This window comes from Podarcis pityusensis (assembly GCF_964106645.2).
Source record: "Podarcis pityusensis genome assembly, chromosome: 4".
NCBI classification, from domain to species: domain Eukaryota; kingdom Metazoa; phylum Chordata; class Lepidosauria; order Squamata; family Lacertidae; genus Podarcis; species Podarcis pityusensis.
The window spans coordinates 42,387,918-42,404,000 of record NC_138027.1 but is presented as its reverse complement, the minus strand read 5'-3'; the positions used below and the strand labels follow the sequence as shown (position 1 = coordinate 42,404,000).

General features: G+C 41.6%; 1 protein-coding gene across 1 annotated transcript in view; it reads right to left on the bottom strand.

Annotated features, from left to right (window-relative positions):
- The window catches only part of POU1F1 (POU class 1 homeobox 1), a gene marked incomplete at its 5' end in the record, with an annotated part of 62,925 nt that overhangs the window by 32,641 nt on the left and 14,201 nt on the right, over nt 1-16,083 (bottom strand). The window lies entirely within an intron of this gene.

Genomic DNA, 16,083 nt, shown 5'->3' with positions numbered 1-16,083 from the left:
GGGGGGGGAGGTCTCCCCCCACCCAGCCAATAAGAGCAGCAAAAGGGGGGGAAGGGTAAATTCAGCTTCCTGTCACCCCTATCTGATTTTTATTTGCCAATGTTACTCTTTAAAGAGGAAATGATTCGTGAAAATTGTTTGTGCATTCACGCCTGTGTCTGTGTAGACATGGAGATGTCTACTTCCTAATGTTTATTTCCTATTTAGAAGTGCACTGGAGCATAATTTGTGTTGCTAATGACATCTGTAGATGTCTTGGGTACTGTTGGGGGACAAAGTCATAGGAGCCCCTGAGAAAGATTCTGTGATTCTTGCAAGCTCATAAAAATCCAAGTTTTGCTTTTGACACCAATAGAATTGGAAGCTGTTATTTTACTAAGTAGAGGGAGGTTTTATATGGGTTTATGGGAGCTGCATGTGTACAAGGTGATTATCTTAGAGGCATAATGCAAAGTAATCCCCAAGGAAGAGATTAATTTCAATATATTCATACCATGAAATTTATTCAAAGCCTTTTCTTTGAACCTGTTTGAGGTCAACATTAACTAATTAATCCCAACTACCTCTGCTGAAGTGTTAATACATTTGTTTGCCTTTATTCAAATGTTTCACAGTCCTGTGTCACTGTGGCTGGAAAACATGGAGGTAAATAATGAAATACAATAGTTTAACTTCCATTCATAACACTGGGCAACAATTTTTTACTTTTTGAATGTTGTCTAGATTTCTACAATTGATTTAGGGTATTTTTGCACTGCTGAATCAGGAAATGGCATCTGTTTCTCTCCATCAGGTCAGGTTTTTTGCTATGTTGATTTGAAAAAAATCAGATCTCATGACAAAATCGATTACATTTTTGTGGCATTATCAGCTGATTTTTGTCAACACATATCATCCTAAATATGTTTTTAAGAGAAAAAAATGTTTTTCCAACAACATATATTGATTACCTGATAGAAACATTGATTACTATAAACTGAATGGTGGACATTGATAAATGTAAGTACACGTAAATTGCATGTTGCTTCACCATTTTTCAAACTTCAGGGCTTGAACTTCCGTTTCTTGGAACTCCTGGAATGCTCAGCGGCAGGGAGGTCTCTCTTCAGAGTCCAACAGTAGTCAGCCATCATGACTGCGTCCCACCGACACTGATACCTGGTCTCCATCTCTTTCATGTCCTGATGGAATCTCTCCCCCTGCTCGTCACTCATTGAACCCAGGTTCTCAGGAAACCGGTCCATATGTGAAAATAGGTAGTGCATCTTGACGCTCATGTTGCAGCCCAGGTTTCTGAAAGCAGTCAGCATGTTGTTGACAAGTTCTGCGTAGTTTCTGGCCTTATTGTTGCCAAGAAAGTTCTTCACTACCAGAACAAATGCCTTCCACACTTCCAGTTCCACTTCGTTCATTGAGTTTCCGAACTCTGGATCTCTGATGAGCTGACGGATCTGAGGACCATCAAAGATGCCAGCTTTCAACTTCTCCATGGTCAATCCTGGAAAAGCCTGGCACAAGTAAGTGAAGCAGTCACCATCCTTGTCCAGAGCCTTGGTGAACTGCTTGATTAAGCCGAGCTTGATGTGCAGCGGTGGGAAGAGTATTCTGTCTCTGTCCAGCAGAGGGTCGTTGATGACGTTCCTTTCTTTGCAAGGCACCAATTCCTCCCGCGCAGGCCAGTCCTTCTTCGTGTAATGCTGAGCACGGTCCCTACTATCCCACATGCACAGAAAACATGGGTACTTGGTGAAGCCAGACTGTTGTCCCAACAAAAAGTTCACCATCTTCAGGTCAACACAAATAAGCCACTTATGCTGATCATAACCAATTTTCTCCAGCACATACTTCACCGCTTCATAGTTCTCCTTCAGTGTAGTCGAGTGAGCCAGGGGTATAGAGGCAAACTGGTTGCCGTTGTGTAGCAGAACACATTTCAGTGATCGCTTGCTGCTGTCAATGAACAGTCTCCAATCTTTGGGTTCGTACTGTGGCACTCCAAGCTTGAGCAGATGCTGCGCAATATCTGCACAGTACACCAAGTCCTTCTCTTCCGAGAAAAAATGGAGGTACTCTTGATTCCTGTTGCGGAAGAAGCTGATGCGAGCACTGTCAGAGAGGAGGTTTTTTTCCTTCAATCTGGATGCCAACAGTTCGGCAGAGTCCTTTGACAAGCTGAGGTCGCGAACTAGATCATTCAACTCCTTTTGGGAAAATGGATGTGGAGCATCATCTTCAAGAACCACTTCTTCTTCTTCATGTCCTTCAACACTGGAAGCATCTTCGTCACTAATGTCAGGAAGTTCTCCGAAGATAGGCACCGGAATTTCATCACAATGAGCTACAGGACGATGTGCTGATTGAAGATCAGGATACTTGAGGCTGCTCCGGTTCTTTCTGTTGATCCCAGTCACATCAACAGCGCAGAAGTAGCAGTCAGTGACATGGTTTGCTGGCTCCCTCCAAACCAGGGGAATTCCAAAGTTCAGACTCCTCTTGCCATTGGTCCACCCACGTAGAGTCTCGGTGCATGCCTTGCACACCATGTGTGGTGCCCAAGCTTTATCCTGGTCACCAAGTTTAATACCAAAATAAGCATGGTAAGCAACTTTATGCTTTGTCGCACCAATTTATGGAAGATTTTGAGGTTTTATGACTTCAAACTAATCCCTTTTCGACATAATCACCCAGAACTATCGGACCTGAATACTTCTTGTCATTAAAATAATAATTTCCAATCAAAACAATTATTCAACATGGCATTTTACCCCCACCAACTTCTTCTAAAATGCTCCACACAAGCGTACATGTGAACAAAAACGTAAAATAGCTCAAAAACTTGACCTGATTGAGCAAAACCAATGTGATTTTTGGATTCAGCACATCAGATTTGTCCTAAATCAACTGAAAAAACTCAGACAACAAATTTGTTGTTGACCAGTGTAATAAAGTATGATAAAGGTAATTTGTGCACACAGGCCAGGTATTTGACAGCTTTCTCTCTGCATAGCTCTACATGGACAAGGAGTATCGTCCAATGAGTAGTCTATGTGTGCCTTGGGTGGAACCAACAAACAAGTAGCACCCCTACCATTAGGCAACATGAAGCTAGTCAATCCAGGAAGCAGTTTTTGTGTTCCATTAAAGAACAGCAAATTGTCAATTTTTTCACTTAGTGATGTGAAAGACTCCTCCAGCTTGCCCTGAAATTCCATTGGGGTTTTCAAGCATTCCTGTGGAAAAGCAGCAAGGGTCCCCACCCCACCCAGGAATCCAGTAGAAATGCTAATAATAATAATAATAATAATAATAATAATAATAATGGTTTGTGAGCATGGTTCCTGTCTCCTCTCTGCCAGTTAGTTACCTAAGCAATATTTTCAAGTTGATGATTTGGGGGGAGGGGAAAGGAGCAGTGCTTTTTTTTTCCTTAAAAAAAATGTTTAGGGGTACTCTCATTTTGACTTAAGAAAACCACCATTTTATAGTTCAAATTTGGAAAAATAAATACAGTAAATGGACAAAAGTACAAAGATACACAAAATGGTTAGGGCTATTTGTACCCCTGCGTTGAATGGTTGGCATCCATCTGTCTTGGGAGATAATGGAAGAGTAAGCCTTTGGAGATAAAGTCAAACCATTGGAGAGTTACAGTACCTGCTGTGGTTGTGGAGACCAATACAGGAGAAACCTGTTCTGTTGCAGCTGGGGCAGATGACAGCATCCAATTGTGCTGATGCAGGTGTACCATGGCATTGCTAGTTTTACTATGTCTTTTACCACCAGCACTGTGTGATTTGGACAGTCTGCTTCAGACACTAAATATCTTATTTGGACTATATTATTTTATTTTTGTCATAATAACAAGCAGATAAATGTCTTAACAATTTAAGAAATTAAACTTTTTTGTTAGAGGATCAATTAATTATCTTTTTCAACCACATTTGCTTCACTCCTCCATGCCAACATCCATTATAACTTTGCCCTTGTTTTTTATGTACCAATGATCTAGCTCAACTTTCTACAACTCTAACTGATGCCCTCCAGATGTTTGGGGCTAAAATATTTATCGACTCCTGATAGAAGTACCATGCTAGCTGGGGCTAATAAAGTTCTAATTCAAAACATCTGAAGGGCACCAGTTTAGAAAATGCCAGTCCAAATCTGAATATTCAGGGTGCCTTATCGCAAATGTATCAACAAAAATAATTCACATGCATGATTTAGAAACAATTGCTCATAGGAAAATCCATTGTCCCTCTGTCTGTTTGAAGTTCCTACTTAAATGTTCATTGGAACGAAAGTGGGTGGCTGACTAACAGTGCATTTAATCACTTCTTTCTTTCTATCGGCCCAATTTAAATCTTCAAAGACTTAGGCACATTCATCTTCCCCCTGACATTTAACATTCTATAACAGCATAATTTCTTCCTCCAGGCCACTGTCACCATCATTCAAAAATTTCACTTTCTCAGAAATGTATTCCTTCATTGTTTATGCAGGCAGCAAGCTTAAAACAACTGCTGGAGATAACCCAAGGAACACTGTGAAACAGTTTGCATTTTATTATTTGCAGTGTGAATCCTGTTGCAGTCAAGGTTCTGATGATCTCAAACACGCTTGACTAGCAAAAATGGTCTAATTTGTGACAATATTGGAAAAGAGTTATAATCACCCACCATGTTGTTGTCATGTATCTAAACACTTGTGTCTTGATCCAACATGGAAAATATGGGAAGGGAGTTGATGAATTTCCTATTAGCATCTGTAAACATTTGGAAATGTATCAATAAAGAAAACTTCCACAATTGAATGGGATCTATATCCTCAATACACAAGTTTCCTACATGATGAATGAAACTGCTAAGCAACCAGTATTTAATTTCTGACACATGTGTCTCTACCATATTGCTGTTAATATGCCAAATAGTAGCAGGTTTCCATGGCCTTCAAGGACAACTTTACAGCTAAGGAGAAATCTGTGATGCAGAACTTATGCATAATTACCATGCCATTTAAAAAAAAAAAAATACAGACGAACACTAAATTGCCTGTAATCAACATTCAGGAGTCCCTTCATCCAGGAGTATTGGCCCATTATCAAAGCTTTCCTTGCATGGAAGTCTTTTATCTGAACCATCAGTGTTGCACATAAACTAAAGTAATGCAAGCTTGTATGTATGTGGTCAGCTCAACCCATGACTCTTGTCACCACAGTGTAGCAGCAGATCACATGGGCACTGCCTTGGTCAAATCCTGCAGTATTCACAAGCACGAATGGGAAATATATGTGCACAGAAAAGTTCAAGAGCAGAAGAAGAAAGGAGAAGGATGGAAAGGTAGGAGGAGAGGAAGAAGAGTCATATATCAGCAGGAGATCCAAGAAGATCCTGCAGGATAAGTTATAAACTGATACAACAGTTGACTAAGCTGCAGGATGGCATTCTGGGCACATTGAGGCATTTTGGTACCATAAATGGAGTACTCAAGCTAGATGTTGGAGAAAATGGAATGCTCATCTGGCCCTAGAGCTCACAGCCAGTGCAAACACCCAGCCACCAATGCTGACCATGCCAGTCTTCCAGTTTTCCTCTTAGCAGAGCCCTATACTGCAACTGAAGGTTAGATGGATGGGGGCCTCCTCCATAACTGCATTCCCATATGGAGTTCTCATCCCATGAAGGAAAAAACCTTTCACCTGTCTTCTACTCTGGTGACTTTATGGCAGCAGGCAAATACTTTTTTTAAAAAAAAATCAGCCCCGCTTTAAATTATTTCAATAGATTTTCACTGTTCTGCTGTTTTAATGACTGTAAATTGTCTTATTATGTACTTTGAAAATGTTTTTTTTATTTTATTGTTTTAATGGAAGTCAGCCTGACAACACTAAAGGGCAGAGCACAAGTAATTCAAATGAATAGCTGGTATGTACCTAACATCCAAAAATCTACTTCATTGTGGTAGGTGGGGATGGATGACAATGAATTATGTGGTGTGAAACCAAACAGAAGAACAAAGGTGACTGTGGTACCTTAAGTTCTTAACCCGAGGTACCACTGTAACTAAAACATAGAATTTGTTTAATCTCATCCTACAACCTCTCTCCTGTTTCTATAGTGCATTGCTCCCCTCATGCTTCTCAGTTTTTCCCTTCAATAACTTACAGAAGGCAAGACCACATAGGTAAAGGTAAAGGTACCCCTGCCCGTACGGGCCAGTCGTGTCCGACTCTAGGGTTGTGCGCTCATCTCACTTAAGAGGCCGGGGGCCAGCGCTGTCCGGAGACACTTCCGGGTCACGTGGCCAGCGTGACAAAGCTGCTCTGGCAAGCCAGCTCAGCACACGGAAACACCGTTTACCTTCCCGCTATAAAGCGGTACCTATTTATCTACTTGCACTTAAGGGTGCTTTCGAACTGCTAGGTGGGCAGGAGCTGGGACCGAAAGACGGGAGCTCACCCTGCTGCGGGGATTCGAACCGCCGACCATACGATCGGCAAGTCCTAGGCACTGAGGTTTTACCCACAGCGCCACCCGCGTCCCAGTAAATTGTCCACATACCCAGGAACTAAACATTCTTATAACCCCATTCTCACAGAGACAATGTTAGTATATACAGTCCCAACAGAAAATCTAATCAATAACTGAATGGTAATATTTCATTTCTGCACTCATAAACGGCCTAAACAAAACCCACACAATTACCAGAAATCTTAATTAACTTAGTCAAATGCTACTTAAAATGCCACAACATATGTATAATCAGGCAATTAAGCTGTCAAAAACAATAATTGTTTCAAAGCTACGAAATGGTGGCAGCGGTGAATTAAGCAGCTACCCAGATTACAATCAGCCACATTTAATTCCATGAGATGAGGCATGGAAGAATTAAAATATTAGTGAGACATTGCAGCCAATCAGCTGGGGGCAGGAAAGCTAACAGTGCATTATTGAATATGCAGGTGATTCACAATCGGACTTCAGCCGTTCCGATAATTCAGGGCTGATATGGGGGTAATTAGCCCTGGCAGCCTCCCCAGGGCAGGGGAGGACTGTCTCAATGACCCGCGGTCTGCCCCAGATTGCCGATGTGGCAGACGGCAGGGGCACTGGGTCACGGAGTTAGGGACGGCTGACACTCCTGCAACGCCACCCCATAGCCGGACGCATCTGTTTGGGAAAATATAAAGATTTGGAAAACAAACAGACACGCTCTGAATTGAAGAAGCTGGAAAAAACCTGCAGTATGTACAGTCTCTGGTGCAAAAGATCGAACTTCAAAGAGATCCTCATCATGATGTTTGGAATGTGGAGGGGCTTGGTATGTAAAAAAAACCATTCTTTTATCCTTAACATCAACAATCCGTAATGCATGCCAAGTCTCATTAAGAACTTAAATTGCTCTTCGAAAAGTGAGTTCAGATGGACTTTCATATATAATTGGGATCCACTTGCAGCCACTTCTCTTCTAAGACCGGAAATGTCTGTTAAAGATGAAAACAAAGGACAAAGGACAAAATGGCGTCTCCCACCACGTTGTTATTGAATATCTGAAATACCTCCCTGATTAAGAGAAACAGGAGCTAACGGATGGTTGGTTATAAAGACTGGAAACAATATTACATATACAACTGTTTGCAAAAAGATGTTTTTTTGATTACGAGCGAGAGAGAGGGCTAAATGGATGTCTGGCAGCCCCCCTCTAGGGCCCGGAGGGGGGACTGGGAAGATTCCAAAGGCCAGTTACTAACTGTCTGATATATGGCTACATTGCAAACAGTCTGTTTAAGATAAATCAACAAGGAGGGTACAGAAGGAAATTTCTCTCTGTTTCTTTGATAACACCTGGACGGGAAAGATTATCGATCTGGGAGCTGCCAAAATAACAACTCTCAAAGAGCTGGACAGTACTTTGAAATTGGATGCAATTAAATGAAGCGGTGCGATGAAAAAACAGCTCAAGGAGTACAATATACAGACAAATCTGCACTCCATAGGGAAAAAAAAGGATCGGTTTTCTGACATGAGTGAGGATCGTAGAACCAGAGTCAAGATGTGGAAGGGAAAAATCGGACATGGAATTATGAATAACATTGAGGTTGATGAGAGGCAGGACTATGATGTTGAATGCACTTCGAAATTCAGACCGTGGGAAGTCAAAACAAAATTATTACAATTTGGAAGACAATTGGACCTTTTTAATTTTATTTTTTATTGGATTTGATTTGATATGTTAATTGGATGTTTTTACTGGAAAATTAATAAACACTTTAAAAAAAAAGAATATGCAGGTGATTTATCTGTGTGTCTTTGGGTAGATCACTACATTCAAGAACTGGAAGGTGAGATTCTAAGTAATGAGGACTCTGTGTGTTTTAAAAAGGAAGCTTTGAGACTCAAGAAGAAATTCTTATTAGTAAGTATACCTAATTCATATCACATGATAAAAAAAATAGGTTCTATTTTTTAAAAATGGCTGTACACCTATGGAATTAAAATTAGGCCACAACTTTATTAAACTTCCGAATGTAGGAAGACCTTGGCTTAGGCCTTGGGCATGTATCACTCCCAGCCCCGCAGCCAGGGGAACTGTGGCACATCAGGGTAAGTGGGATATGGGGTTGGTCTGCGAGATGTAAGTGTAGCAGACAGCCCAGCCCATATTCCCGCACGCAGGGTAGTTCACTGACAACCTTTCGGTGTATGGCCAGAGACACCCATATATACAACCCCTTTAAGAGGGGACCCTGGAATCACCGCCGCAGGGGGGTGAGTCACTACTTCACGCCCCCTCCCCTTATAGGAAAGAAAAGACTAAAGGATTCCACCCAAGGCCATAACCGCCAAAGTTGTGACAAATTGCTATGGGGAAATCAAAGCCTGCCAATGCAGGAAAATTTCTTTCCAGTCCTTCAACAGCAACCAGTCATAGACCATAGCAGCGCCCGCTAAACAGAAAGAAAAAAAGCTAACCTGCACTAAACTAAGGGAGGGTAGGGAGGGTGAATCTCCTAAGCTGACTGCCTGGCTACTGTCGGCTCCACCCCCTTATATATATGGGACTGGCCCACCTTCCAGCAACGAAACTTGACTACTGAATTTGGGCGTGAACCTCCAAAAATTAACACTGAGAGGCAGGCCAGTCCCTGTTTGCCAGTAAGTTCCCTGGGAACTGTAGCACCGCGCGATCCCGCAAAGGGCACCCACAATGTACACAGTGTGCTCATTGTCCAAACTGGTATTGTTTCCCATTCATCCAGTTGCACACTAAGGCACCGTTATGGGTATTTTATCCCGTCTCAGCATTTGCTACTAGGTGCAAGGGTTGCATTACTTATCAACATGAACATACTCTGACACTGACTGTAAGCAAGAACAGCCATGTGTTATAAATGCTACATTTGCTGCTTAACCTTTTGGATTGAGAAATGCATAGATCATGTGGCTGTGAATTTGCTTTGAAGTGAGGACCACTGAAACCAATGGGACATTATTATTAATATTAGGAGGAGTGAGTGCAAAGTGCACATATCCTTTTCTTGCTTCTTTTAGCATGTTCAGCACTTTCTTGGGTGGGGGGACTCCATGGGCTGTATCAAATGCTACTCCTCTTCAGTGTTAATGAACATGACTAACCCTGACTGAGTCCAGCTATGAAAGTTAAGCCTGCTGAAGAGGCCAGAGGCCATCTTGGCTGTGAATCCTAGAAGAACTGCTCCCTGCCTTGCAGGCCTTTCTCCACCTGGCCTGGTAGGGCAGGGCCCTGACTGACTCCAGCTACAAAAGCTGAGGCTACTGAACAGAAAGCTGGGCTGGAGTGTTGTTTAGGGGCTTAACTCTTTTTAGTTTGTGTGGGTTTTGTTGTTGTCATCATTTTATTGAGGGAAGGGAGAACATGTTTGCGAGGAGAGGAGCTGGGGAAAGCACCGGGTTGTGGGGGGGGGGGGGCAATCACAGTGGTTCAGGGTAGGCGAAGCTTTGGTGCAGGGGGTGGAGCAGGCTGGGTAAGGGGAACACGACACAGGCAGTTGCCTTTTATTGTTATATGATATGGTGAGCTTTATTGGTTTTTTTAAGTTAAAATTGCCACCGAAGGTACAGCATATAACATTTAGAAATGCATACACAAAAGAAAGACACAAGACCTCAAAGGCCATAAGGAGAATCCCTCCTTGCTTAGCAGTAGAAGCAGCAAAGTTGGGTTTGGGTTTTTTAAGAAGGCAATTTGGGTTGTTGCTTGTTTAGCAAAGAATCATAGAACTGAAGAGTTGCAAGGGACCCTGAGGGCCATCTAGTCCAACCCTCTGCAATGCAGGAAAATCCTGCCCCTGGGTGGGTTCGAACCATCAACCTTCTGGTTAACAGCCAAATGCACTGACCCATTGCACCGCCTGGAGGCAGCTGCTGTTTCCTTAATGGCACATCCACCTCTTTGCTCGATTGCAGCTTTGCATCAGGCTGCAAAAAGCCTTTTGCTCAAACCACAACAGAGACTAGTTACTTGCTTTTATCATTTTTAAATACTGCCACACAAACGTTCAATTTTCTCTGTACAAGAATGCAAAAGGAAGCAGGTGCCTTTGTATACTTCCTTTGCCGAGTAGAAAAATCAAATGCAGAATCTCATTTTTAAGAAAGGGAGAGATTGATCTATCCTGTGCCTTTAGAAAAAGAGTTTAGGTTTCCAGCTGGGTTGGCGGCATTTTTTTATAGACCCACCTTTTCATTAGAACAGTATTTGTAATAGTAGGTGGTTCCCCACCACAAATAATTGTTTCTTTAATGACCTCTGCTGCAAGTAGAATAGTCAGACCATTTCATGCTGCCTGGGAGATGTTGGCAGGCTTTTATGGAAGTTAGACCACTTTGGAGGTCGAATATAGATAATCACTCCTTTCCGGGGGGGGGGGGCAGACCTAAAAAATAGTAGCCTGAGCCACCACAGTTCAAGCAGCATCTCATCCCTGGTCAAGCAATCTCCACCTATTTTCAATCTTACCTTTTATCACAAGTGGTGCAACAACACCAGCCTTCCTGGAGCAAGCAGGACCAACTGGCAACAACTCCACCTTGAAGCGTCATATGATAGAATGGTACAGTTAAGCACCCAGCCACATTTATTCATATTGGATATGGAATCCTCAGTTACTAAAGGCCAACTCTGATAAGGAACCTGTAGCCCTCCATGCTGGCAGGGGTTGATGGGAGTTGGAATCCAACAACACCTGGGGGGAGACACAAGTTCACTATTCCTGTCATGTGGTAATGGAAAATTGAGGTGAGCTACTCAAGCCTCACTGGAGTTCACTGGTTACTTAGCATCCAAACTGCTGAAATGCACCCCTTACTTTGCAGCTGCATAACCCTCATTAGCACTGTTGTCTATGCTTAAGAAATCCATTTCTCCCCTTCTCTTCTGGTTCCTGTATTGCATATATTGTACTGGTGTACACTGGAAGACTCTAATTCTGAATCTGTACCTGCTAGTCATGGGAGAAATGGCTGAGTTGCCTCCTTCCAGCTGTGCCTTCTCACCTGCATATATTTTCAAGCCTGAGATTCTCTATTTTAAAAAAAAGAATAGAGAAAGAGAAGGGGAAACCACCCCCACCAACTCATGACAACAGGGGCAGACCGTGAAGGTCTTGAGGGTGCCACCGATTGTCTCCACATGTTGCCACTGCCTTGTCAGGTGATGCCCTGGGAACATGTGTAATAAGCTGCTGCAATGTCAAATGGATGGGAAAATGCTCACTGCCTGCAGGGTTTCTAAATATTAACCGAGGTGTCTCGAATGTGGGAAACACTGCATTCAAATTCTATATACAGTGTAAGCTGCACTTAAAAGCTACTTGCCTTTAAGTATGATTTAATGACATGATAAGCGTCACAAAAGCTCTTTTGCCTCCCACGGAGCACACCAACTGCAATGTATTTTGGAGGGCATCACATGGCGGAACCAGGAGCATAGTATTTTAAGAAGATGACTAGCTGTCAACCACAAACTCTTTAAGACTTCTGATTCTGCTTATGAGCGGACTTTATGTGTGGGTGGGGTGGGGGCTGCAATGTGATTATATGACCACAATCTAGTTGTGTTGGCCTGAAGCCAGTGCTTTCAAGGTTTCAGTGAAAATTAAAGGAAGACATGCAAGTCTGATCTTATACATGCCTTTTGAGAAATAAGCCTGTTGAATGTGGTATGGCTTGCTTATGAGTAATGGATGGCCTGTTAATGGAAGAGGACTTACAGTTTTCTGCATGATTCAGCTGTACTTTATCAAGTAATTATTTGTTTCAAACCATAGTATATGGACTAGAAATTCTCCTGACGTTGTTGGGCTCCAGCTCTCATCTGCCCCACCCAGGATGCCTTAAGGTCATGAGTGGTGGGACTTTGAACCCAGCAATGTCTGGAGGTCCACAGGTTTCCCATTCCTGATGTAGATTTTATACATGCACATAAGGTCTATTATTAGACTTATTATTATTATTATTATTATTATTATTATTATTATTTTAAAAATCCATTTTGGTTGTGATGCAAGCAATATGTTACATGCACTGTAAATGGGCAGTGCTTTTCTCCAGATACCTTGCCATGGCCATGCCCTCAGATTCTAAGAGCTAAATGCATTTCTTTTCAAAGCTGTGCTTTAAAATAAATGCTTCCATGGTCACCCCATTGTGCTCCCCTCTCCTTCATTCTGTAGAACATGCTTTTATGCCAAGGCTGCCTATTATTCTTTTGTCCTTGTCTGAGACATCTGTATACAATCCTGATGCACAACTGGAAAGTGTACTTCAAAAAAAAACAACAACACGAGATCTTTGGACATCTACAGTTGTCAAATTATTTCTTTCCAATTATGAATTTGGTTCATATGAGTTGCAGCTTAACTTTATCATGGTTTACCAAGAACACTTGCCAGCAATACCATTTTCCCACCAACACTTCCTTTTTATTCATTTGAATGAGTGTGGCAAGTTTGTGAAGCATTTTGAGAATAAGATTGCTTGCATCCACCAGGACTTGGCCTTCACTATTACAGGAGTTGACTCCACTGCGGAGTCTATTGCACGGTCTTGCCCAGTGTTGGATGAATTTCGACTGATGCAGCCTGAGGATGTGGACAAGGTTCCTGGCCAAATTTGTGCAACAACCTGTGTGTGGGATCCTTGCTCATCCTGGCTGATAAAAACAGGTTCTATAATTTATATGCTGAGGTTGCTGTCTCAGTTACTATTGTAATTTACTGTTCCTTTTAGAGGTTGGTTTTGTTTGGTTTTTGTTATGCTTATTTCTATCTTCCATGGGGGGGGGGGAATACATTTCTTTTGCATGTTTTAAAATTTGTAGTAAGTTGATGAAAGACTGACTGAAAAATAAGTTCATAATTATTAAAGCAGTAAGGAACAGTGAGAAACTGCAAATAAAAAGTCTTTGATTTGAACAATGCATGTTTAACCTTATAGGTGCAATTGATATTGAAATTTCACATGGTTTCCTTTTTGGCCCAGTGGGTTTAACCTTTACGTAATGGGAAACCCAGCCAGATGGACGGGGTATAAATTATTATTATTATTATTATTATTATGGGCATTTGATTTTATCCACTCTGCATTCCTTGCATTTCCTCATTTGTATGGAAATTATCTTAACACATGGGGGACTTTGTGGTCATGTTTAATAAACTGATGGCATTTTTTTTTATTTAGTGAAGTCATTTACAGTGCAATTAACAGTATATCTCCATGCTGTTTGAGGGTGGCAAAATGGGGCTGATAAGAATTTTGCTGAATATTTTCAAGGGCTGGGGTGGGGTAGGGTGGGGTGATCAAATTATCTAACAGTTTGAGTGATGGTGGGAAAGAAAATTTCTCAGAAAACTCCCTGACCCATAACACTTAATAATAAACGCTCTCTTTTTAGGGAATCCAGAGAACAATTAAAATAGCCCCTGGATCCTTGCAAGAAGGCAACTGAATCCATTATTATTTACTGAATAATTGAATTTATTGAATACCGCAATGCACTCAGAGGTCTCAGGGTGGTTCACAGAAAATAACTTAAGGAAAACTGTTCAAGTGCAGTGGTGGATTTTCAGTCTGCCGTAAAGAGATAGGAGACATGTTAGAAGATTAATAAATTACGAATGGTAAAGATTGTTGGAAGAGACAGAAATTGTCCCTTCCAAGATCACTAAAGCTTGGGGGTGTTCAAAAGACTGTCAAGGTAAACAAAAGGAAGTATTTCATCAGGCAAAACACACTTAGGGAATTCATTACTGGAGTCTGAGAGGGCCACTGGCTTAGAGAAGAAGGCTATGCATATTTATGAAGGATCTGTCTGTTCACTCTGGCTCACATGCAAGGCCAGGGTTAGTGCAGTGTAAAACGCTGACTTGGCCCATGGTACTGGGAAAAAAAAGGGGGGGGATATTTGTCTGATCCTGGAAGTATTTTTACAAGTCTTTGAACAGACGGATGTTAGGACACCAAAAACAGGAGCAAGCAAGCTTCCTCTATCCAGAGGTTTATGGATGCAACCCTCCTGCATGGTTGAAGCATCTCCTATCCCTGGTCCAAGGTCTGGAACTTGAAAGAGAGGAGTCAAGCTGACTTTTCTAACACTCCTAGGCAAGCTAACCCTGCAAGGGCAATACTATTGACCTACCGTGAGTACATGGAAATGTTTTCGTCTGCTGCTCTGACAATGAGGCCTTTCTCCCTTCCTGGGGCCATACAGAGGAGGGGCACAATTGGGTTAAGGTAGGGTATTGTTTTTGTTGCTGTTATTGATATAAATTTTTGTATTTGTATTTTTAGATCTTACAATTCTTGTTAAAATTGTTCAATTATACTTATATACTTTTTGATGTGTTTTATTTATTTACTGCTACTTTTGTTACGTTTATAATTATGTAAATCCTTTCATGTTGTAAGACACCTTGAGCTTGCAACTCTGGAAAGGCGGCATGCGAATTAAATGATGAGGATGAGTCCACCTCAGGGTGACACTGGGACATCACTAGAAGTAAATTTGTCCATCCCTAGTATGAAATTACCGCTGGACAGTCATGCCCTTAAATGAGTCTGCTTCAACATTTCATCCATGGATTATTTCAGTATGACAACAGACTGTGGATGACTCTAAAATTCTGGCAGTGAATGCTTGTGTGCCTTCAAGGGAAACAGAGATTATTTTGCCTGTGGTGGGGAGCCCCTTCCTATAAGTAGTTAAGTCCAAGGAAATATCTTTCCTAAAATATCACAAGAAATGAACACAAATTAGCATTTAATTAAGCTTCAAACTTTCTGCCAGCTGGCTTCGTAGGCTACCAAAGGAATGCAAGCGATCTGTAAAACATGGAGGCAATAACTCAACCATTTCTTTTTCTCTGCTTCCCCTCATCTTCTGCTTCCCCTCATCAATTCCAGTGAAACTTGCATGGAAGAAGTGCTAAGCAAACTGAAGCATCCAGCAACTTCCCAACTTGCTCTTACAATTAACAGAGGCATGTTGTATATATTGTAAGCCTGTTATTTTATACAGTGCTAAAATAACAGAGGAAGTGGCAGAACTCACCATAAACGCTTTCCTTTTTCTCTTATAATGGCAACAGCGCCAACCTGAGAAGAGACAGAACTGCGTTCCAGCTGAAAATAAGCCCTGATTTAATGACAGATGATGATTACTTGTTGCTAGCACAGAGCATCTGAAGAACATTCCAATAATAAAGACATCTAAATCAGGGCTTACTTGCTAAACAGTTAGCAAACAAGGCTACCTATATTTCTGGCAATTCAAATAAGGATGGATTTAACTTCTTGAATTAGAGAAGCGGCATTTTCTCCTCCATTTGAGATGTCTTCATGCCAAGACAAGCTATTATTACTACTACTGAACACTGTATGTTTAAGGAAGTTGTAAGTGGCTTCCTCTGGTTATAAAAAAGAGGGGAGTAGCTATGTAAACTAAGCCAAGTTGAAGAGTTTACAGAAACCGACTTCCACATGGTCTAGCCAAAATCTGTTCCATAAGCTCTGGAGTAAATCAGAGAGGCAATAATGGCATATGAAAAAA